Below are 24,248 nucleotides of genomic sequence, written 5' to 3'. Positions count from 1 at the left end.
GGGTGGTGGAGGTGAGCAGGTAAAGTTAAAGCCAAAGAGGTGACAAAACAGAAACTGCGATCAGGTGAAGCTAAAGTGAAGCCTGAGGGGTTTCCCTCCGATTGTTAGGGACACTCATAATATATTTTTTCTAATGGCCTAGCAGGTTACAAATGCAGAAGATAGGTATCAGGTTGAGGTCATGGAAAGCCACACAAACTTCAGGGAGCTAAATTTCTTTGTGTGTCAGGGAAAAATCCATTTTCTGCTAGACCTTTTTATTTGCATCCTGATATAAAATTCAGCTATGAGAATAAAACCAAAGAGAACTGATTTCAGGGACTGCCAGGAACTTGGTTCTGTTGAAGAGTCTTCCTAAGGAAGATACACAATACTTTTCATTTTTAGTTAGAATAAACTCAACAGTCTTGTCCACAGATGAATTATGACCTCTAACCATTACATACAGAGCTGTGATCCTACAAATGATCTACTCTGGTGTTTTCCCAATCTGCTTCCTCTTTTTTTTTTTTCTTTTTAAAAATAAGCCCATTCCATCTTCTCATTCAGCCTGATTCCCAGGGCAATCAGTTCTCAGCCCACAATGAAATTTTCATCAGCTGAGCCATTGCAGTTGAATAGACATAGTCATGTCCCCAGGAAGTGGACAAGATGACCTAATCGGACTTTTTCATTTCTAGCCCCAGTGATACATTGAATACAATGCCCGCCAGCAGCGTGCTCAGCATTGTGAAAGAGCAGAACTTCTATATTTTTAAAATAATCAGTGCTCATTAGAAACATGGTGAAAATTAGTGACTCTAACAGAAGTTAGAATATGAACGTTTTATTCCTAGTTTATTATTATTTTAGCACCAGACCTTAATTGATAGGCTGCATCTTCCTTGATCCTATTTTCTGTAGCTGGAGATCTGAGCCTGCTTTCATTCGGTAGCTCCTGATTATTGGCGCTATCAGAGATGAACAGGAGTGTAGATAATCAAAAGTCACTTCCATCTGGCTTAAGAATTATTAATTTCCTTTTGTGAAATTGACTTTGGGGGAAGTCACCGTGTTTGAAACCAGAAAATAAAGCCACACTGTAAAAACTGACTTAAGAAAAATTAGAACATTTGTATACATATCTTTTGTATCTCATCACTCAGCCATCCTTCTCTCCTCCCTCTTTTCACTACTCCAAGTAAATTTACCCTTCCTCTTCCCTCCAAACCAGCTTTCTAGATATCTCACCTTTTCTGCAGGGTGGAAAACAAACAAGTTTGTTTTTAGAAGGAAGGTCAAACTTTTCGGGCTTCAAACGCTCATGTTTATGATATATGTGTTCCCACTTAAGGTAGCCTGTAAAAAAAAAAAAACAGGTAACCAGATCAGATTACAAGTACCAGGGTCCAAGGTCAGAAAATCAATGTGCACTCATTTCAGTGGCTTCTGCTTTAAATTATCTCCAGTTAAGCAGCCAGAATGGGCTGGCTCCTTGCTGGACACGGTGAGTACAAGCCTTGCTTTTGGATTTAGTATTTTCTAGCATTGTAGTTCAAGTCTAGATTAGTTCTAGTACTTTCCTTCCCCAATAATCCAAGTCACCAAAAAAAAAAAAAAAAAATCCAAGTCATCTACCTTCTAGACCTCTTCAAACTAAGGAACATTTTAGAAAATACAGTTCAGAAGTATTTAAGGACAAAGGATGTGCAAAGCTTACCCTCAAGTGGTTCAGGGAGTGGGGGAAGGGGAGCTAGATCATTGGATAGGTAGTACAAATTATAAAGCAAACTGAGTCAAAAAATTAACGGTAAGTGAATCTGGGTAAAGGGTATATTGATGTTATTTGTAATATCTTTATTTTGTAACTTTCCTGTAAGTTTGAAATTATTTCTAAATAACATATTGTAAAAAGCAAGTTTATAGCATGAGTGTATTTTATATATGTATATATTCTATGCACATGTATGTAAGCATATGTACGTACATATTTTATACACAGAGAAAGTTCTGAGGGGACAAGCATGAAGGTGTGACAAAGGGATCTCTGGAGGAGGGAATGTAAGGGTTTCATTTGTGCCTGCCCATATTAACTTTCTGCAACACAAACATACTACTTCTGTAATGATAGACATTTCTGAAAGAACAAACAAAGCCCCCATCTGTCTGGGTTACCCTCCGATAGAGCACTGTTGTCGGTGCTTAGTACAGCCTCCGCCACACACGGTTCTGCTCCGCTCCAGGCTTGCAGGAAACATTGAAGACCCTTGGAGATGAAGTAGAACCTCTTGGGGCTTTGCTCCACCCTGCCTGCCTTAAGGTAGTGAGGCTTGCCTCAGACATTGAATTATTGGGGACAGGGAAAAACCATCCAAATTTTGACCATAATCCCTTCAAGAGGACTTCCAACCCCTTCTGAATCATACATTGCTTTGGCTCTTTTCAAGCAGTACTTTTATCATCCTCTATAAAGTGTCTTTGGAGATGTGCATTCATGTATCTTGATGCCAAGGCCTGATTTATAATAAACATTGGAATGTGTTGGCTTCATGAACCACCCGCCATGGAGTCCAGTTTAGCCTGAACGAGCATATTGCTCATGTCCCATACCTCAAAAGCTACCCCATTTACACATTCCTGAAATTTGTCAGTAATGGTCCATCTTAGGACCAGAAAACAGAAACGTGTGAGTGTGTATCAGGTTGCAACCTAACAGACGATGGCTAGTAAACCCCATAGCCTTGTTTCCTCTTTTTCGGTGGAAAGTGCCTGAACCTACACTTAGCATCTATATAGGTAATAAGTAGGTAATAGGTAATAAAGGCATAGCAGGCTGTGTGAAAGCCTAGTTAGGTTTCTGTGATTGCCTGGTCATAGGCTTTCAACGGGTAATCCCTGAAAAATTGTAGAGGCCACATGGCCGCATGCTGGGAGACCCAAGGCCTTTCCTGCCTTGAACCTTTCTTGATGGGGTTAACTGTCAAGTTGTTAATAGCTTTGCAATTAGGGAATACTCTTCACAGTGTCCTGTGGTCATCACTAACCTCAAAGAAAGATTTTAATTTGATGTCTTGGGGGCGAGCAGGTATTTTTTTCGGGAACAGTGCACACCATGCTGTGTCACTTCTTGCCTATCATAATTCATGAAGCTTTGTCAGCACGAATACTTGTCAGGGAACATCATCAAACCTGCCCTTCCTAACTTTAAGAAGTCTTTGCTCTGGCTTTTCCAGAAGCCTGCCAAAATTGATTATGTCATCTAAATAGATAAACGCCTCTAGATAATTTATATTCCCCCAATTACCTTCTCCATTAAACACAGAAAACTGCCAGAAGCCCTGGAAACACTTTTGGACACACTTTCAAATTAATATCCCGCCCCCTTTTCAAACACAGGCAGATGAAGTCCATCTTTTTCTTGGTCCACCTTAGCTAAAGATTTTGATCATTCTTAATTCTCAAGTCCAGGTGTGACCTCCAGTATCTTCCTGGCAGACAGTCCAGGGGCAAGGTACTGGTTTATTTTAATGCACTTCCTCAGAATGCTGTAACCCATGGAATTATACTTTTCCAGATTTCTTTCAAACCCATGGAGGACCCATATTCAATATTTTTGGTGGCAAACTTTAATATGCTCCTATACGTGCTTAATTTCACACCTTACAACCTATATGAAAAGCGCATGGATCGTTTTTATTCTATTCTTTTTTTTTAAGATTTTATTTGTTTATTCATGAGAGACAGAGAGAGAGAGAGAGAGAGAGGCAGAGACACAGGCAGAGGGAGGGAGAAGCAGGCTCCATGCAGGGAGCCTGATGTGGGACTCGATCCTGGGACTCCAGGATCATGCCCTGGGCAGAAGGCAGGCGCTAAACCACTGGACCCCCCAGGTGTCCCTTATTCTATTCTTTACTGTCACTCTGAACCCAACACATTTCTTACTCGAAGGACAAAAATTGCTCCTGTCTGAAAAACTTTTCCTCCCATTTTCTCCTTCCCCTCATTAGGTACTAAGAAATCTTCAAAATCAAATTTGGGGCTTTAATTTAGGAAATATTATGGATGAAATTCTAATTAGAAAGGCAAGGGTTTTGGTACATAATCCTGTTTGGCCAACGTGTCCCCTATCTTTTTTTTTTTTTTTTTTCAATAGCAGCAAGTAAATACGAGTAGAAAAGTACACTTAAATATGCAAGCTGTGTCTGCTGCTGACACTACTGACCTGCCTCCGTAAAAATTGGAATTCATTCTCATAAGTAATGACACACCCAACAGGCTTCCTAGATTGATGCCTATAATTCTAGATTATCTACCACCTAAATGAACCAAGGCCACTGAGACAAAATCTAGTCTAAAATTAAAAATAAAGGTGCAGGGATCCCTGGGTGGCTCAGCAGTTTGGCTCCTGCCTTTGGTCCAGGGCACGATCCTGGAGACCCGGGATCAAGTCCCACATCGGGCTCCCTGCATGGAGCCTGCTTCTCCCTCTGCCTGTCTCTCTCTCTCTCTGTCTCTCTCTCTCTCTCTGTGTGTGTCTATCATGAATAAATAAATAAAATCTTAAAAAAAAAAAGTGCACCTTGGTGGCTCAGTTGGTTTAGTGTCCAACTCTTGATTTCAGCTCAGGTCATAATCTCAAGGTCCCGAGATCAAGCCCCAGGCTCCTTGCTCAGCAAGGGGTTGGGGGGGGTGGTACTCTGCTTGTCTCCCATTCCCTCTGTCCCTCCCTCTGCCCTTGCCCCTGCTCAAGCTCTATCTCTAAAGTAAATAAATAAATCTTTAAAAAATGAAGTTAAAAACAAACAAAAAAAAGATAATAATTCTCTGAACTTAAGTCACACAGGTTCACAGTGTCCCCTCTGCATTGTGGGATGGCATCAATATTGCCCCTTGGGCCTGGATTCAGGTTTTTAGGGAATTCAATCTTATACAATTTAGGAGCTCTCTTTAAGAAGAATTTTTAAAAAGATTTTATTTATTTATTTGAGAGAGCGAGACAGAGAGCACAGTAGTGGAGGGGAGGCAGGAGGAAAAGGAGAAGCAGGCTCCCCACTGAGCAGGAATCCCCACTGGAGGCTTGATCCCAGGACCCTGAGATCATGACCTGAGCCCTGAGCTGAATGCAGACGCTTAACAGGCTGAGCCACCTGCATGCCCCCAAGAGGAATATTCAAAAATTCATACGCAAAATCAAATATGAAAGGGAGTACTTATTTAGAATGAGAAAAAAAATCACAGTGAATTAAAAAGTTCAAAAAACTGACTGTGGTTAGACAAAGATGGTCCAATTTCTTTGCTACTCATCCCATTAAGAGGTGAAATATAGTTCCATTCCCTTAAATGTGGACTAGCTTTAATGTCTTGAAGACCAATTCACTGTAGTGGAGGTGACATTCTAGGACTTGTAAAATTAGAGCTCAAAACATACCCTGCACTTTCACTCAGGCCTCTTAGAACACTTATTCTTAGAACCCACTCATCCACCCATGTTTTATCCCCAAGAGAGGATGTCCCACAATTATCCCCAAGAGGCCCATGGGGACAAAACTGAGGCTTCTGGTTGAACAGTTCTAGTTGAGCTGTCAACCAACAGCCAGCACCAACTTGCTAGGCCATGTGAGCTGAGCCATCATAGAAATGGACCCTCTAAGCCCATGTGAACCACCCCACCTGAAACTGAGAAAACTATTTCCTCCTGAGCTCTGCCCAAATTGAAGATTTAGGAGGAAATGAAATGTCTATGTTTTTATTGTTGTTGTTTTAAGCCAGTACGTTTTGAGGTGATTTGTTTTATAGCAATAGATAACTAGAACACTGACAAATATTATAAAATCCAGAAAAATCATAATGCATCTTTTCTATTATTAACTATCTAACATACCCCTATAATATTCTTTCTACCTTTTTGGCCTATATTCTATTTGATCACCTCTTCCTATGGGAATTTAATAATATCAATTCTATAACAAGAACAAAAACCAATATAGATCTTTCTATGACATGACTGATAAAAATTTGGTTTTTATTTTTTATAATTTTGTAAATGTGCTTTCAGCTTCACGACTTGAGTTAATGCTTCATGTCCACCTTCACCCACAGTTTCTCGTCAGATGATGCTTCTTACCATGGGCCAATCCTTGAGGGAACTCTAGACTTTCTCTTTTTTAAGATTTTATTTATTCATGAAGGACACAGAGAGAGAGAGAGAGAGTGAGGGGCAAAGACACAGGCAGAGGAAGAAGCAGGCTCCATGCAGGGAGCCCAATGCGGGACTCTATCCTGGGACTCCCTGATCACGCCCTGGGCTAAAGGCAGACGCCCAACCACTGAACCACCCAGGGATTCCTGAACTCTAGACTTTTGATCTCATTTGATCTGGCCTCAGATTGCCAGCTGCTGCAGAGATGCTGGTCCAGCTCCACCAGAAGTCAAGTCTTTGGTCCTGCCCACCCCCACCATATTTTTACCCTCCCTACTTCTAGATGAGTCCTTGGTCATAGTGGTCCCCAACTAGGAGCAAATCTTATTCTAAGGGCTTCTCCTTGGGTTGCAGTCCATGGGAACCAGTAGTTGCTAGAGGCCCACCAGGGGTGGAGGTGGTATTGATAGCCCTTTGGCTGCACCCAGAGCCCAGGACCATCAGGCTAGGGAAGTGGTCCCAGGTGGGGCTCTATGCATCTCCAGAGAAGAATACTAATTTGGAGAAGGTAAGGCATGTGAATGAAAAAAAACATGAAATTTTAACCTCATTGACTTTATATAAATCTACCGCTGTTTCTCATTGAAAGATTTGTTCCCATCTTCTCATAATCTGCTAGTTACGACCAAGGATCTCCAGTGCCTGCTCCCCTTCTGCCTTTGCAGTAACCTTTACATTGGGCCCTATCAGTCTGTGAGGTAAGAACACTAGTGCTCTAACCAGGTGTGGACTACTCACGAAGAGGCTGGAAAAGTCTTGGTCATGGACCCATTTGCCCTTTCCTGATTTAATTCTTGGACCCCAGCCTCCAAAATAGATTCTATACCGTTTTCTCATCCCTATCCCTCCTATGTACCTTTTGGCCCTCACAAAAGGCAGCATCCCCAGTCTACTGTGAGCAAGTACTAAGTCTACTATATCTTGGCAGCCTAGCTCTTGAGAGGCTAATAGCAGAGCTCTTTCTCTGAAATCCAGTGAAGCTGCAATTACGAAATGTGTTCTTTTAACTCTCACATCCTCAATATCTAGACTTTGACTGCCCTCTTCCAAGATGTCTTTGTCTGATTCCTCTCACCTGGCCGCAGCTCTCTTATCATTCTCCTTTTGGGCCAACATTATTAACCAGAAAAAGTTAGAGAAGTGAAGGGTATTGCTCAGATCCTATATAGTGAAACTTAAAGCGAGGTTTGTTTAGAGTATTTTCAGCCTACCAGTGGTCCAAGCAATACCAACCTGTTTCTAGAATCTGAACATTACCTGCCTAGTGCCTTCTGTCCCTCAGCATCCAGATAGCATATATGTGACTTTTGGTGGAAAGTCCTCACCCTACAGTAAAAAGAGGAATGGCTAATGCTGTTGGTTAACCCTTCACCATCATGTAGAAGTTTCCTCTATTGTTAATAAAAGGTCTATACATATTTGCAATAATGATAAATGGCGGTTAATGAGGCTCTAATACCAGATAGCCCGGCTTTAAATCTCTGACCCCACTTAAAGCTGTATGATTCTGGGAAAGTTATCTAAGTGCCAAACCTCAGTTTCCTTGTTTATAAAATGGGGAAATAATTCTTCCTACCTCACACATTATTGGGTTTATACAACTTGGTTATATATATATATATATATATATATATATATATATATATATATATATATCTTAGAACAATGCCTGCCATATAGCAAGTACTTAATAAATGTGAGTCACTATTATTGCTAGGTGTCTTCTAGGCTCCCATAAAACTCTGGGATGCTGGCTACCAGCATGTTCAGCAGTCCCCTAATTCTAACCCAGTCCTCTTCTATGTGATTCTCTGAAGTCTCCTATCCAGTCTCTTCCCCAGGGACCTCCACTCAGCCTTCAGTCCCAGGAAGGAGGAGTAGCTCAGGCTCATTATTGCTCTCCAGGTGCATCTTTCTGACATAAATTCTGTACCTTTCTTCTTCAGGTCTTCCCTTTTGACTCTTCACAACTAGTTAGTATTTTAGTCATGCTATAAAAAATACTTATTTCTCAAGGTAACATGTATGATCTGATCAAGGGAAAGATTTCATTCAAGGATGTTGGCTAAGGAAGCACAAAGATGAATATTTTAAGACCTTTTCCCCCAATTCTTAAACAAGAAGTCCCCATCCTCTTTAAATTTCCTTCTCTGAATCCCAGCCTTTCTCATCCTCTTAAGAACTTTGGTCCTTCAGTTATCCCTTCTCTCTTCTGCATCAACCAAACTTTCCTCCTGCTGGATCATTCCTCTCATGCAAAGATGTGCTACTATCATCCATCCTTAAAAACAAAACTAAAGAAAACACCCCCAAAGATCCTCTTCAATTACTACACCAACATTCTTTTCTTCTTCACAAGAAAACAGATTGCAAACATTTTCTACATAAATCATTTCTACGTCTTCACCTTCCATTACCTTCTCAATCTACTTTATTCTCAACAATAACCCAAAATGCCTTCATGCTAAGGTCACCAGCAGCCATTTCTCTGACATCATCTTACTCGACCACTCAGAAGCACTTACACCACTGTATACTGTCTCATTCTTGAATTACTCTCCTCTTAGCTTCCCTGACATCATCTCTCCTAGTCTGGCCACTTTATTTCAGTCTCCTTCACCTGCTCCTCATCTAAAAGTTAGAAATTCACCTGGATCTCTTCTCTTTGCTTTATACATTTTCTTTGTGTGATCTCATCTATTTACATAACTTTTGAAACCATCTATATGCTGACAACTCCGAAATTTATGTCTCTGTTCCATTCTCTGAGCCTCCACAGTTGTATATCCAACAACCTAGTTGACGTCTCTTAGCAGTTTTGGATGCATCTCACTATACTTGATTTTTCTCAGGGATTGGTACTTGAATAAAAAGAACAAGTTTGTGGATAAGACATCAACAAAATAGGGGAACCACTCCAAAATTTTTTAAAGAATACATTTAATAGGGCAGCCCTGATGGCCCAGCGGTTTGGCGCCACCTTCAGCCCAGGATATGATCCTGGAGACCCGGGATAGAGTCCCCCGTCACGCTCCCTACATGGAGCCTGCTTCTCCCTCTGCCTGTGTCTCTGCCTCTGTGTGTATGTGTCTGTGTGTGTGTGTGTGTGTGTGTGTGAGATGAATAAATAAATAAAATCTTTAAAAAAAAAGAAAGCATTTAATAGGAAATATTATAAAAATAAAACAAGATACATGGCCATTGCAGTTAGGAATCAATTAGCTTTTCATTTGTTATAATTTACTGTTGTTTTTATTTTGTATTATGTTTAAAGAAAGGAGGCAATACGATATTTTTTATTGTATGAGGTCCCTAAAGATCCTAATCTGCTCCCATCCTACCCAGTTTTCCTCATATCAGTAAATGCACCAACATTGTCATCCATTCAGTGTTATAGTCAGAAATAGTCTTTAGTCTACCATAGTCTTTGATGGTACCCACATTCAATCCAGGAACATGTTGGTCCTGGTATATGGCTTTCCAAAATATCTCATCTCATGCACTATTCTGCATCACTGCCACTGACGTCCACTTACAATCTCTCACCTTTGCAAAGAACCTTCTACTGCATGTTCCACTCTTATGCTGGCTCTCTTCTGATACATTCTCCACTCAACAGGCAGAGTGGTCTTTAAGAAAAAAAAAAAAAAACATACTTCCAATCCCCATTGCTAAACACCCTTTGATAGTTTCTTACTGCTCTTCAAATATAATTGCAACTCCACATTATGGCTTTGGGGCCCCTCTTCCTCTGGGCACTATGCTTTTCACAATCACAACCTAAACACAACACCAGATCACACCTGAGTCCTGACTTGATCCTTCATTTGGTCTCAGCATTCTTCAGTGACATGCTCTCAGAGAAATTATCTAACTAGAATATGCTCTCTAGTTTTCTATCACTTCACCCTGTTTATTTTCGCAATTTGTAATTTTTTCATTTGTTTGTTTGCTTCCTTCTATCTCTTCAGTTGAGGCTGTACACTACATGAGAGTAGAGGCTTTGTCTAATTTCCTTACTCTGAATTTTTCTATGCCTGACACATAGTGGGAACTCAAAAAAATTAATGGTGAATTGTGGACTCTACCATAAGTAGACTCAAGGCTCAACCTAATCCCATGACAGCAGTGCTTCTTTCACTCCCTCTCCCACTAAAAGAAACAGCTCCAAAATTTGGACACTACAGTGAGCCATGACTTACTAGCTTTTGATCACAGGATACAATAGAGAGTCAAGCCTATAGATTGTTCTTAGTGAATGATGATGGAATGGATGCAAAAATGAATAAGCAAGTTACTCTGGTCTTCTGTTTCCAATAAATGAAAACAATAATATTTCAAGACTCCTGGAAGTCTCCTCAGACAAGAGGTTTAAACCACAAGTCTGGACTCTGCTTCTGGAAAGTTCCTAGCAAATTTAGTCCTTGAAGTGCTATAGAGAGATTATTATGAATTCATATCAATGTCTTCCTGTCTCCATCTTCTTTGGTGATATTTCATTGTTTATTATTACATGAAAATGGCGGGGGGCTTGATTAATATGAGAGCATACTGATCTTCTGTAAACACTAATGAGCCAGAGAGGTGCTTATAGCTTATCATATGATCCATATAAATGCTTCGTAACGTGTCTATTGCAAAGTAAGTCTCCAATTAATGTTAATATATAAAAATTGTCTATATATATTGACATATACATCAAATTCACATAGTCTAAGATACAGGAGTTATATCCAACATGAAAATTTAAAAAGCTAGTGTTTTAAATTTTCTACCCTAATTCTCTCTGAAGAAGAAACATCACAGACAGCTTTGAAAAATAATTTAGAAGCACAGATTTGGCCTCCCTAACTAGGTACACTTTCTGTTTTGCTACTGTGAAGATGGCATATTAAGGAGGGTGGGCAAGCTGACAAAATTCAGTAAGACACTTAACAGCTTCTGATGCATTTGGACCCAAGGTTTTTCAGAATTAATATTCTAATTTCCATAGAATATTTTATTAGGCTTTAGTAAATCCATTTGATATGTTAAAATTCAATCACACAGTAAATGTAGCATGGCTTTTAGACTGTTAAATTCAGCCCCTCTTTAAAGGGTGGGTATTTACTCCAAATGACCTATCACATTAAATAAAGATCACTTTCTAAAAACACTTTTTAGAGCTTCTCATTGGTGTCTACTGAATTAGTGGTCAAATAACTAAACCATAAAAATCATCCATTAAAAGCTGGGAAATATACAACCCAAAATGGAATAAATTTGGTAATTATTTTGACAAGGGTGAAATTGAAGGAAGAGACCTTGCTTAATCCATTGACCCAAACATGAGGAAGTGTGATAAAGACACCACCCCTTGGTGCTGTACTTCACCAGATTCCTGTGTCTGGGGAAGAGGAAATGAAGCCACCAGAAGCAGCCTCACTCCATGTGGGGATCGGTATTCCGCTAAGCTTTGAACAGGCTGGCACCCAGACCCTACTTGGGCACAGGCACACAATCTAAAATCTGCTCTTAGGCACAGATGCATTGGCACACAATCTGTCCTTAGGCCCAGAAACTGGGAATTTTGGCTTCATTTACATAATATGTCATTCCAACAAAGTGATTGAAACTGCAGGGGTGGGCAAATTTGATAAAATGCAGCAGGCAGAGCAAGAAGAATGCAAACATTGTTGGCAACAGACCCACAGTTTTAAGGAGAAAATAAATAATTTCTGTGGAAAATTTCTGGAAAAATGTATTCCAAATCATTCATGGTAGTTCTCTCTTAAAGAAAGGATTATTGGAGATTTTTTAATTGTTTATTTCTATAATTCTGAATTTTTACTAAATATGCATCATAAGAAAAAATATGAATAATTATGAAGCAGGAAAAACACCACACCGATAATTTGATCACTAACAATCAACCCCCAGATCTTTACTTTTAAATGACTGGCAGGGAAATTTGGAATTTCCCCCTTTTGACCTCCACTAACAAGAAATGGTATATTGTTTCCCTCATGGATGCTAAAAGATTCCCTATTCCTTTATGGGATAAACTCCCCACAAAGTGGATTTGCCTGATATTCAATATGAGGCTGAATCATGTTTATAAAATATTTTTAGTTCATTTGCAGTGAAACAGAATACTCCTTAAACCAGTAGTGCTAGGAAGAAAAATGATTTCATTAACAAAAGTGTTTAGCCAAGATACTGGATGGTACTTTTCACCTGCCACAGCAATTAAAATGTCTCTAATAAAATACCATTGAGATAAACGATAGTCCTTTATTCAGAGCTCATCAGAGAAAATCTAATTTATAGCATTGACTATAACTTGTTAAAAAGTCTCTATTTGAAAGCTAATTCCATGATAAATTTTAATTATGTGGATAGAACTAGCTTCAAAGCTATATTAATTATACATTTAAGCTCTACATACAAACTCGTACATTACAGTACACCCAGAACATGTAAAATATAGTCTGAACCAAATTAAAATATGCCAATTTCCTCAGCAGTTATTTGCTTTTGATATACTGTAGCTATTTCAGTCCATTCTTTATAAACATTAAATTACTGCTGTACTTTCTTAGCCACTTTGCTTCCCGAGAGAGAACTCCGGGCTCTGGTTAACTTTCTGGCATGATTTTCTATTTCTGCAGGTTACAAAGTAGGTATTCAAAAGGCCCTTTTCCATCTAAGATAAATGCTTGAATAAAAGGGATGAAAGTTGTTAGCAAGTTTTACCTTCTTCTCCTAACATCTGGCAGCTATGTCCACCACACTCTCTGCGATTCCTGGTCTCACCCTCCCACTACTGGCTAGGTTTAATGCCCAGCATCACCAACACAGGTCAAGTCACCATCATCCCAGTCCATATAAGCACACATTCCCTGTTTCAGAAACAGTCTAGACCAGCAGCCTGTCCACAAACTAACCAAGATAAAAAACTTGGACAAGATAAAAGCTTGTGCCATCTGTAAATGAACATTGCATCCTCCATTGAGAAAATCTTGGTACCAAGAAATGATCACCTGAACTGAATAGTCTACTAGTGCTGTAGTTCAGTACTATATATGTAGTACAGCATGCAGTAAAAGATTCAAAAAAAAGTTTATAGATTAAAAATTCAGTCTATTTCACTGCTCCTTTCCTTTAGTTTCCTTGTTTCATTCTTTAGAAGTAACTTCATCAGTTTATAGATAATCAGTGCATATAAAAGCATATGTGTATAAAACAAATAATTACATACTGTATACAATTTTTTTCACTTTACTCTTTTAACACTATATATTGGAAATTGTCTGAAATCAATACATATAGAACAGCTTCATTCATTATGAAGTTTCCATGGTATCCCATACCATACATGTACATAACTTTTTAACCAGTCCCCTAAAAGAGATACTTAAGCTATTTTCAATCTTTCTTTTCTTTTCTTTTTTCTTTTCTTTTTCTTCTTTTTTTTTTTTTTACTGTTTCAAAGAATGTTATGATGACTATCCTTGTATGTTTGTTATTTAAGACATGGTGAGTATATCTGTGGGTAAATTCGTAGAGTAGAATTGCAGGATCAAAGAATATGTGCATTTGTGATTTTGATAAGCTATTGCTCAATAGCTTTTTATAGAGTTTACACCAAACTAAGAGCAGTAAATTAGATGCCTTTCTCCCCATACCTCTGTCCATACAGTATGCTCTCACAATTCTTTTATTTTTGCCAAACTGATAGGAGAAAATGGCATTTCATTATGGTTTTAATTTTTAAATCAGTATTTTTCTTACTATGTTTAAAGTGAATGTATTTTCATTTAAGATCTGTTTATATTTACTTTGACACAAACTGTTCATCTCTTTGTAGGATTTTTGATATTTTTCTTCCATATTGTTTGTATAGACTGAGAAATATATCCTTTGGTCTATGTCATGAGCTGGCACACGAATACTTTTCCCTGGTATGTCATTTGTGGTTTGTCCTTTGTTTATGGTATTCAATGCTGTGAAATTTTTAGTTTAATTTTATATGGTCAAATTAGTCTATCTTTTCATTTATGATTTCTTAGTTTTGGATTAACCTGAGAAATGTCTTTCCAACTTCAAAGTTATTTATACACAGAGATACACATGTAACATACACGTCTGTGTGTATACATATACATAATATTTCCCTAGTATACTTATATTTTAATTTTTCTATTTCAATCTTTGAAACATTTGGAACTTTGATATAAGTAATGAGGTAAGTATTCAAAAATAATTTCATTTTCCAGATGACTATCCAGTTGTTCCAATACCATTTATTCAATAATTCACTTATCCACTGATTTGCTACACCTTTCTTGCCATATACTAATATCTAATATATATTTGGGCCTACTTACAGACTCTCTTGCCAATTCTGCATGTCAATTCATGCATTATTACATGAGTATAACTACTGTAACTATATATTTTAAGATATGAGAGGGCTTGCAACTTATTATTCTTCCTTTCCCAGAATATTCTTGAATATTTTTTCTATTTTCCATGTGAATCAACCTTTCAGTTCAAAAACAAATAAATGAATAAGTAATTATCCTATCGTACTTATTGGTATAGAATTAAATTTATTGCTTATATTAGAAAGACCTGACACCTTTATATTGAATCTTCCTATTTAAGAAAATGTATACTTTCCAAAAAAGAAAGAAAATGTATAATTTCCTTGTTTGAAGAGGTTTTGCATATTTCTTGTTAAATTTACTTCTATAAATTATTTTTTTATTGATGTAAATGTGATCTTCCCTTCTATTAAATCTTCCAATTGGTTATTGTCTGTACTCATGAAAGCTGTTGATTACTGTTTATTATTATTCTTTGCCATTTATAAATCCCTCTATTGTTTGTTACAATTTTCAGTTGATTCTTTTGTATACTCATGTAAGCAAGTATAACATTTGCAAATAATGATAATTTTATCTTCTTTTTCAAATATATATGCCTTGTTTCTTCTCCTTTCTCATTGCATTAAACAAGTACCTTCAAAACCATTTTTATGGGGCAGCCTGGGTGGCTCAGCAGTTTGGTGCCACCTTCAGCCCAGGGTGTGATCCTGGAGACCCGGATCGAGTCCCACATTGGGCTCCCTGCATGGAGCCTGCTTCTGCCTGTGTCTCTCCTCTCTCTCTGTGTTTCTCATGAATAAATAAAATATTTTTTTTAAAAATTATTTTTATTTATTTTAAAGATCTTATTTATTTATTCATGAGAGACAGAGAGAGAGAGAGAGAGAGAGAGAGAGAGGCAGAGACACAGGCAGAGGGAGAAGCAGGCCCCACACAGGGAGCCTGATGTGGGACTCAATCCTGGGACTCCAGGATCAGACCCTGGGCTGAAGGCGGTGCTAAACTGCTGAGCCACCTGGGCTGCCCCAAAACCATTTTTAAGAAGCAATAGTGACGATGGACACTCTGGTGTTGCTCTTGAATTAATGGGAATTTTTCCAGTGTGTTTTCATTAAACATGATTCTGGCTTTTAGATGGCAACTATTAGTTTAAAACATGACCATATAGTACTTAGTTTATTGAGTTTTTTCTAATACTTCATTTTTATGATTGTATGATTTCTCTTATTTGTTCTCTTCCAGGTGAATTGTATTAACAGAGTTGCTAATGTCAAATTATTTTCCTCTCCTTGAAATAAGCCCATACTGTTTTTCCTACTATGATCAGTCGGGCGGCCCAAGAGAAGGAAGTATGGTCTTGGTATGAACACCACAGCACTGTGAAGAGGTTGGCAGCTGAAATCTGTCATCAACTATGTTCCTCATGCCAAGTTCTCTTGAAAGAGATTTGAGAAGCACACTTCTGCAACCACACAAGTCAATAAAGGACTAGAAGTCAGAAATTTTGAGTTCCAGAACTATGATTGCCAACCAGCTATCCATGTTATCTTAGACAAGTAATTTACTCTCTGAGCCTCACCTTTTTCCTTGCTTAATAAAGATAGACAAATAATAGACCACATGCATTTAAAGTACTAGAAAGAAATTCTGGCACGTAGTGTGCAACAAATATTAACTGTGATTATTAGTACTATTATTAAAAATTCCTTCAGGAAGGAACCCCAGAGCCTAGAAAATAGTAATAGCTGCCACTTATTGAGCACTTACTATATTCCAAACAGTCTGTGTGGCAAAGAAGACAGGATCAGAAGGGTAGGGAGGACAAAAAAGGAAGGGACTGTGGCACTTCATTATTCTTACCACCTTTAAAGAAGAGACTTTCCAGCATTTAGAATTTGCTAGAACAAAAAAAGAAACCTTTGGGGAAGAGACAAAGTGAGCCAAAAAATTTCTTCCTGGTGTGTTTACTGAGAAGGAAAGATAGCAAAATTTAAGATACAGCAATGTTCAGTATACTATGGATACTTAGCTAGAGCTTTATTTGGCTCTATCTCCTAAGTTCCCTCAAAAAATGGGTGAAGGGAGATTCTTATGGAATCAATAGATTAAGACAGAGCAAGAATTTTGCACATGCAAACATGGGTTCCAATTTTCCTCCTTCTACTTACTAAATTTGAACAAAATCCTTAACTTTCCAGTCTTTATCCTTCAAATGGGATTGGTTTAGGGAGTAAATGAGATAATTATAATGTATATAATGTATTTGACCCAGAATAGTTGGATAATAAGCATAGCTAATTAATATTATTAGAGCATAATTCATGGTTTACAATGACCTAAATTTTATTTATAAAACTATTATCAGAGGGGCACCTGAATGGCATAGTCCAAGAGCATGCAACTCTTGATCTCAGAGTTGTAAGTTCAAGCGCCATGTTGAATATAGAGATTACTTAAAAATAAAATCTGAAGAAAAAAATAAAATTACTATCAGAAAAGATGTTAATTTTTAATAAGTATTCATAGCCACCAAAAATATTTTTCATGAACTTTAATCTTACAAGTCTTAGGAAAAAACACACGTGCTACAAAAAATGTAAAAATAATTACAGTTATACTCTAAATTTAGTTTTGATCTTCCAATGGAAAAAATTTAAAAGAACATTTTTAAAATAAATTCATCTTTTCTGGACAAACTAGCTGAAATATTTGGGTTTTTAAAAAAATCTATTTATTCATGAGAGACACAGAGAGAAAGAAGCAGAGACCAGGCAGAGGGAGCCTGACACAGGACTTGATCTCTGATCCCGGAATCACGCCCTGAACCAAAAGCAGATGCCCAATCGCTGAGTCACCCAGGCATCCCCAAAATATTTTTTTTAATGATTTTTTATTTATTTAAGAAAGAGAGCAAGGGAGTGAGAGAGAAAGAGAGAGAATGGGTAGGAGGAGAAGCAGAGGGAGAAGGAGGAGAAGGAGAAGCAGGCTCCTCACTGAGCAGGGACTCTTGGGATGGTGACCAGGGTCATGACCTGGATCATGACCTGAGCCAAAGGCAGACATTTAACCAACTGAGCCACTCAGGCACCCCTGAAATATTCTTTTTAAATATACTCACAAAAGCTACCCCCTTTCCAACTCCTAAGTCACATGGAATAGCAAAGTATAGGAACAAATGGTAGCTATACTTGTGGTGAACACAGCATATTGTATAACTTATCAAATCACTACATTGTACACCGGAAACCAATGTAACATTGTGTGTCAACTATTCTCAAAAAAACAAAAATAAATAAAATAAATACTAACCAAAAGCTACTCCCATTCCAACTCCTAAGTCACATGTAATAGTGGAAAGTACAAGAACCTAAGCCACAAATACCCAGTCATTATATTAACACGATCTTTATGTAAACCTGAATTAACACATACTTAACAGACTATACTAGCTAATTTGGAGATGGCTGTTATTTCAATGGATGAAATATGTGTGTTTTTGGATAATCTCTGTTAAGGTGAATTTTTTTTTTTTTAATCTAAGGGGAAATTTCTTTGATCCTGAGAAGATGGCAAAGATAAGATTAAAAGTTTATATGAGAGGGATCCCTGGGTGGCTCAGTCGTTGAGTGTCTGCCTTTGGTTCAGGGCCTGATCCCAGATTCCCGGTATTGAGTCCCACATCAGGCTCCCTGCAGGGAGCCTGCTTTTCTCTCTGCTTATGTCTCTGCTTCTCTCTCTGTGTGTCTCTCATGAATAAATAAATAAAATCTTTGAAAATAAAAAAATAAAAGTTTGCATGAGAACATACACAAAAACTTTAAAAGACAAAGACCACAGTTTATATAAGATAGTTCCTAGAGAAAAAGCATTTATTGTACAGCCTTGTGATTGTTTCCATCCACATGGAACAACTCCAGCTGCTTTCAAAAATCAACAAATGATAAGCAGAAGGAAGATGGGAAGAAACAACAGCACTTTTGTTATGTCCAACTGATAAACACTGGGTTGCATATATATAATGTTAAGCATAATTAAGCACAGAATTAACATCATTTGTAATGCAATTAAATAAGGCAGCTGAGACAAATGCAAAAGGGTCTCCAACACATTGCTTTGATGATCTAAATTCTTATCACCAAGTTATATATTTATAAAAAATATGGACAAAGAGCCAATTAATTTTTTTCTGGATGTATGTGCACAGGCTATTGCTAAAGGTCTGAAGCAACTTTCATCCTGTTATTCATCAAGTTTGGTAAATTTTAACCTTCCATGAAACATGCCTCTCACGCTGTATCTAATTAACCTAGAATGAATCCAAAAATAGCCCCAATCCTGCATTTTAGTAGTTACAGCAACATGGGTAAGAGATACAGCTTATCTTTCACAAAAGTTTGGGGACTCAAATTTATAAAAGAAGTCAAGAACAAATGATAGAATGTCCAATGTTTTAAGTATTAGGCTAGCACTTGAAATAAATCATTAATTTACTCAACAAATATTTACTGAGCTCGTACTCTGAGTAAGCAGTTACCCTAGTCAGTGTTAAAGATAAAGGGATTATAAGGATATCACAGTCTGGTGGGAGTGACAGGCATATACAAATGCGATTTCAATACAATGAGAAATGCAGTGGTGACATGGGGTCCTGGCGTAGGACAAGGCATTTATATTATGTTGTGGGAGAAGAGAATTCAGAATAGCTGCTCAGAGGTCATGGCTACGTTGTAACCTCAAGGATGAAAAGGGGTTGATTTTCCTAATTATCTCTAACAATCCCCAATAGCAGGTTACATAAATATGCCCATTTTATAGATGAGGACATGGGTATACTCTGATTCAGAGCTGATAACTGACAGGACCAAATGTACCTAATCCCAGCATCATACATTTTCTATTTTTCTCTGAAGATTGAGAAAAATATTCTGCCTGTATCTCCAAGTCACAAAATGTTATTACCATTACTTATCTAACAATACAACACATCGTTCCCTTCTTACAATTGTCACCATACTCAGCTAAGAGAATGCAATTGCTGGCACATATCTCTGCCATATACTCTTAGAAATTCTCAAGAAAGCTCAATATATTACACGTATTGTAGAATAAAAACTATTGCTGTGAGAAGTAGCTCTAATAAGGTCATTATAAGTATCTGGAAATATTTCCTTTAATTGTTCAAATAATCTCAGATTTAATCAGAGAAGAGGAAGAAGTCCTTTTTTTAAGCTCTTATTTATTTGGGAGAGAGAGAGAGAAAGAGAGAGCAGAGAGAAGGACAAACATTATATGGTCTCATTCATTTGGGGAATATAAAAAATAGTGAAAGGGAATAAAGGGGAAAGGAGGAAAAATGAATGGGAAATATCAGAAAGGGAGATAGAACATGAGAGACTCCTAACTCTGTATGTTAGGAAACGAACAAGGAGTGGTGGAAAGGGAGGTGGGAAGGGGGGTGACTGGGTGACGGGCACTGAGGGGGGCACTTGATGGGATGAGCACTGGGTGTTATGCTATATGTTGGCAAATTGAACTCCAATAAAAAACAAACTAACAAACAAACTGAGGCCTTAGCCTGTGAAATCTGACGTTGAAAAAGACTATGAAAAAGCTTTAGGAATTTTAGAACGGGGACACCTGGGTGGTTCAGCGGTTGAGCATCTGCCTTCAGTTCAGGATGTGATCCCGGGTGCAGGGATCGAGTCCCGCGTTGGGCTCCCTGCATGGAGCCTGCTTCTCCCTCTGCCTGTGTCTCTGCCTCTCTCTCTGTGTGTCTCTCATGAATAAATAAATAAAATCTTTAAGAAAAATAAAGGAACTTTGGAACCATCCTGAGTAGGAAATACTCACTGTTTCTATGTGTCTCTCCTTTATGATTCACAGAGAACACTTCACTTCTGACACTTCTAGTGACCAAATGTGTGGGTTTTTCCCCCATATCAAGAAATTCTGTGATACCAGTGGGTGTCCTACAATTTAACTCATTTCTGACACTACCTGGACATTTTATTTATTTATTTTATTATTTTTTTATTGGAGTTCAATTTGCCAACATATAGCATATCACCTAGTGCTCATCCCCTCAAGTGTCCCCCCCAGTGCCCGTCACCCAGTCACCCCAACCCCCACCCACCTCCCTTTCCACTACCCCTTGTTCGTTTCCCAGAGTTAGGAGTCTCTCATGTTTTGTCTCCCTCACTGATATTTTCACTCCTTTTCTCTCCTTTCCCCTTTATTCCCTTTCACTATTTTTTATATTCCCCAAATGAATGAGACCATATAGTTTGTCCTTCTCCAATTGACTTATTTCACTCAGCATAATACCCTCCAGTTCCATCCACATTGAAGCAAATCGTGGGTATTTGTCGTTTCTAATGCCAAGGACTTAGTTTTACAAGACTGTCTCTCCTCAGCCCCCCACTGTCTACTTCAGATGCCAATTCCAAGTCTAGTCTGTCACTTGTGCTTAACTTATTGACTATAAATCAGAGGTTCCCACGACCTCCACCTCAGGTTCAATTAATTTTCTAGAGTAGCTCACAGAACTCAGGAGAAGTTTACTATTTATCAATTTATTATAAAAGGATAGAATAAAAACCAAGAAGAACACCCAGATGGAAGACATGCAGAGAGCAATGTATGTGGGAAGGCCACAGAGCTCCCATGGTCTCTCCCAGGCACCACTCTCATAGCACCTCCACTTGCTCACTAACCCAGAAGTTCTTCTAATTCATACTTTAGATATGTTTATGGAAGCTTCATCGTGGAGGCATGATTGATCATTAACTCTAGTTCCACTCCCTCTCCTCTCTGGAAAATGGGGGGGGGGGGGGGGGGGCGGGAAGGGTATAGAACTAAAACTTCCAGGCTTCTGATAATGGCTTGGTCTTTTTGGTAACTACCCTCATCATTCAGGAACCCACCAAGGATCACCTCATTAGAGCAAGAGGCAGAGAACTATACACACACACTATATATATAATTATATATATAATTAATACACATAGTATAATATAAATAACATATTATATATACTGTGTGTACATATATATATATTTATATTTCCAGTATCTCACACATCCTTATCACTTATTACCAGCAGTTCATGCTTCAAATTTAGCTACCCATAAAAGCACACAATATCATCAATATCATATCATTAAGCCATGTCATCAACAAGACATGTCATTAATCCATAGAATAAGAGATCGAGAGAGATCCACAGATGCCTTCAAAATTTAACAGATATTTATTGATGACGTAGTATGTGCCACTCAATGTGCTTCCCACTAAGGAATTAATGTCAAGTAAGTCGTAGAGTGCCTGACCTTAGGAACTTGCAGTCAATGGTGGGAGACAATAAAGTAATTAGAATATAAATGCTTAGGCTCTAGCTCTCTCATTTTACATAGGTGGAAAAGAAGATAAGAAAATTAGTTTATCAAACTCTTATTATGCATTGTTAATGGAAGTTAAAATTGGTTTAACTTTTGCTGGAAGACAATATGGGATATCTTGATGCAACTATCCTAAACGAGAATTTATCCTTCAGATGTACTTGCAGAAATTTCAAAGATATGTGAGAATATTCTCGCAGTGTTGTTCATATTAGAGAAACATTGGGAACAACCTAATCTATCAGTAAGTGACTGATTGAATGAACTAGAGAATACGGTGCAGCAATTTAAATGCGGGAGTAGATTTGGCATAAAATAAACATGGGAAGATATTCAAGAGCTATTGATACAGGAAAAAAGTGGTAAAACAGCATGGGTAATATTATTCTATCTTTGTTTAAAAAGGAAAAATATCACCCCAACAAGTACGGGTTTAGAAAAATAAAGCTCAGGGAAATGTACACGTTTTATTTTATTAAACAGTTGTTCATACAAGGACTATGAATACTTTTTCTCTTTTATGTTAATATCTCTGTAATGTTGGGTTGGATTTTTTCCTAAAGAGTTAAGTTGGTAAGATTTATAAACATTGTGTCTTTCAAAAGATTTGACATTTTTGAGCTTTTATATTTATGAAAATTCTTTGAAAACTGTAAAGTCATAAATAAATTATGGGATTATCTATTTGCATTAGTGATAAATAATATTCCACATTATTTTGAGGAACTCTAAAAGAGAAAATGCAGGAAAAAAAAAAGATTTTAAAGTCACTAAAAATAATATTAGGAATTAGGATAATAACATAGTTTCCTAGCTTCTTGCAAGCATTCCTAAACTTTAATCTGGGTCTCTGGAGTCCTGGTCTAGTTCTCTTTCTATGCACTTATCTCTTGCCTTATGGGTAATCTGTTAAAAGCTTTTGCTCAAAGGCAAAAACTTGTCTAAGTAACACAGATTCTCATTACAGAAAATGCAAATTTTGGAGTGTTTCTATGAATGGAAAAAAAAAGTTGCTAATATTGCTAATAAGTACTTGTAATGCTATGCTGTGGAAACAGTAAACTTTACACCACCAGAAAGTAAAGCTGAAACAACCAGTGGCTTAGCCTGTCACTGTATAGGCCTCACAATTATCTAGAATTCAGTTAACCAATGTATTTAGGAGGTATTTTTGTACAAAGTAATCATAACTTTTTACAAATAAATATTTACATATAGCTGAAAGAAGATGTAATATGAGGGCCCCTCCTCTTACCCAAATAGAAAACTCTAACAAAATGAAATCAGAAACTCAATGTGTAGGACATTTGGGTGGCTCACTCGGTTAAGCATCTGCCTGCAGTTCAGGTCATGATCCTAGGGTCCAGGGACTGAGCCCAAGGTCAGGCTCCCCACTCAGTGAGAATCTGCTTCTCCCTCTGTTCCTCCCCCCACTTGTGCTCTCTTTCTCATAGATAGATAGATAGATAGATAGATAGATAGATAGATAGATAGAAAGAATCTTAAAAAAAACACACACACACACATACACAAACAGAAAGAAACTTACTGTATGAGGATGAGGTGCATGATTGGACAACTAAAGTTCCCATGCATCTGGTGACACTGCAGCCAGGGTCTTGGCTCACCTGAAGCAGAGAAGTTTGCTTGAATAGCAAAATCAAGTGTAAAACCACCTAATGGGATTTAATGTTTGCTGAGAGTTCTCTTTGCAAATTGAAGAAATTCACATACCCTAAATTGAAGAATGTAAAATTTAAGATGATGTAAAATTTATCAATCTTCAGATTTGGCCACCTCAGTGCACAGAGGTGAAAGTGAAGATACCACTTTATTTAAATTTGAATTGCCTGATTGGATGGTTGAGTATGTAAAGGAATATTAAGATAAAAATTTCTGCTGAGACTAAAGACAGACATCAGATAACAAAGATAGCTGTGAAAAATATCAACCTTTAGAATTTGTAGTAAAATCTGTGTAAATTTTTATTTTTGCTCATTCTTAAACCTTCTCACTTATGTGAAATGTACAAACTGGTACTCTTTTATCATTTCTGGCAAGAGGGCTCCAAGGAACCACCTGGGGAGACTGTTATATGTCCCCGCAGCCTGGGGAACACTGGGGACTAGTGCCAGACTGTCATCTGAGAAATCTAAGTGGGAAGAGGAACACCATCTAGAAGCTGATAGGAAAGGGAGAGAAAGTATGGCATTAGATAGCTAAAACCCCAGAATTTTCAGGGAAAAACATGCAGGGGTATTTCCTGTGGATGTGATGTAAGCCATGTGCAAGACAACCTGT

At 37.8% G+C, this 24,248-nt stretch overlaps 1 long non-coding RNA gene across 1 annotated transcript; it reads right to left on the bottom strand.

Moving 5' to 3' along the window:
* Positions 1-832: 832 nt before the first annotated feature.
* On the bottom strand, positions 833-24,217 carry LOC144305437 (uncharacterized). The gene is made up of 4 exons (XR_013372460.1): positions 23,682-24,217; positions 23,497-23,575; positions 1,231-1,338; positions 833-950 (listed from the first exon to the last, which is right to left on the bottom strand). It is a non-coding gene; the product is annotated as an uncharacterized LOC144305437 (long non-coding RNA).
* Positions 24,218-24,248: the final 31 nt, after the last annotated feature.

Source organism: Canis aureus, chromosome 35 (genome assembly GCF_053574225.1).
Source record: "Canis aureus isolate CA01 chromosome 35, VMU_Caureus_v.1.0, whole genome shotgun sequence".
Lineage (NCBI taxonomy): Eukaryota > Metazoa > Chordata > Mammalia > Carnivora > Canidae > Canis > Canis aureus.
The sequence above is the reverse complement of the archived record's forward strand: the minus strand, read 5'-3'. Positions and strand labels throughout refer to the sequence as shown.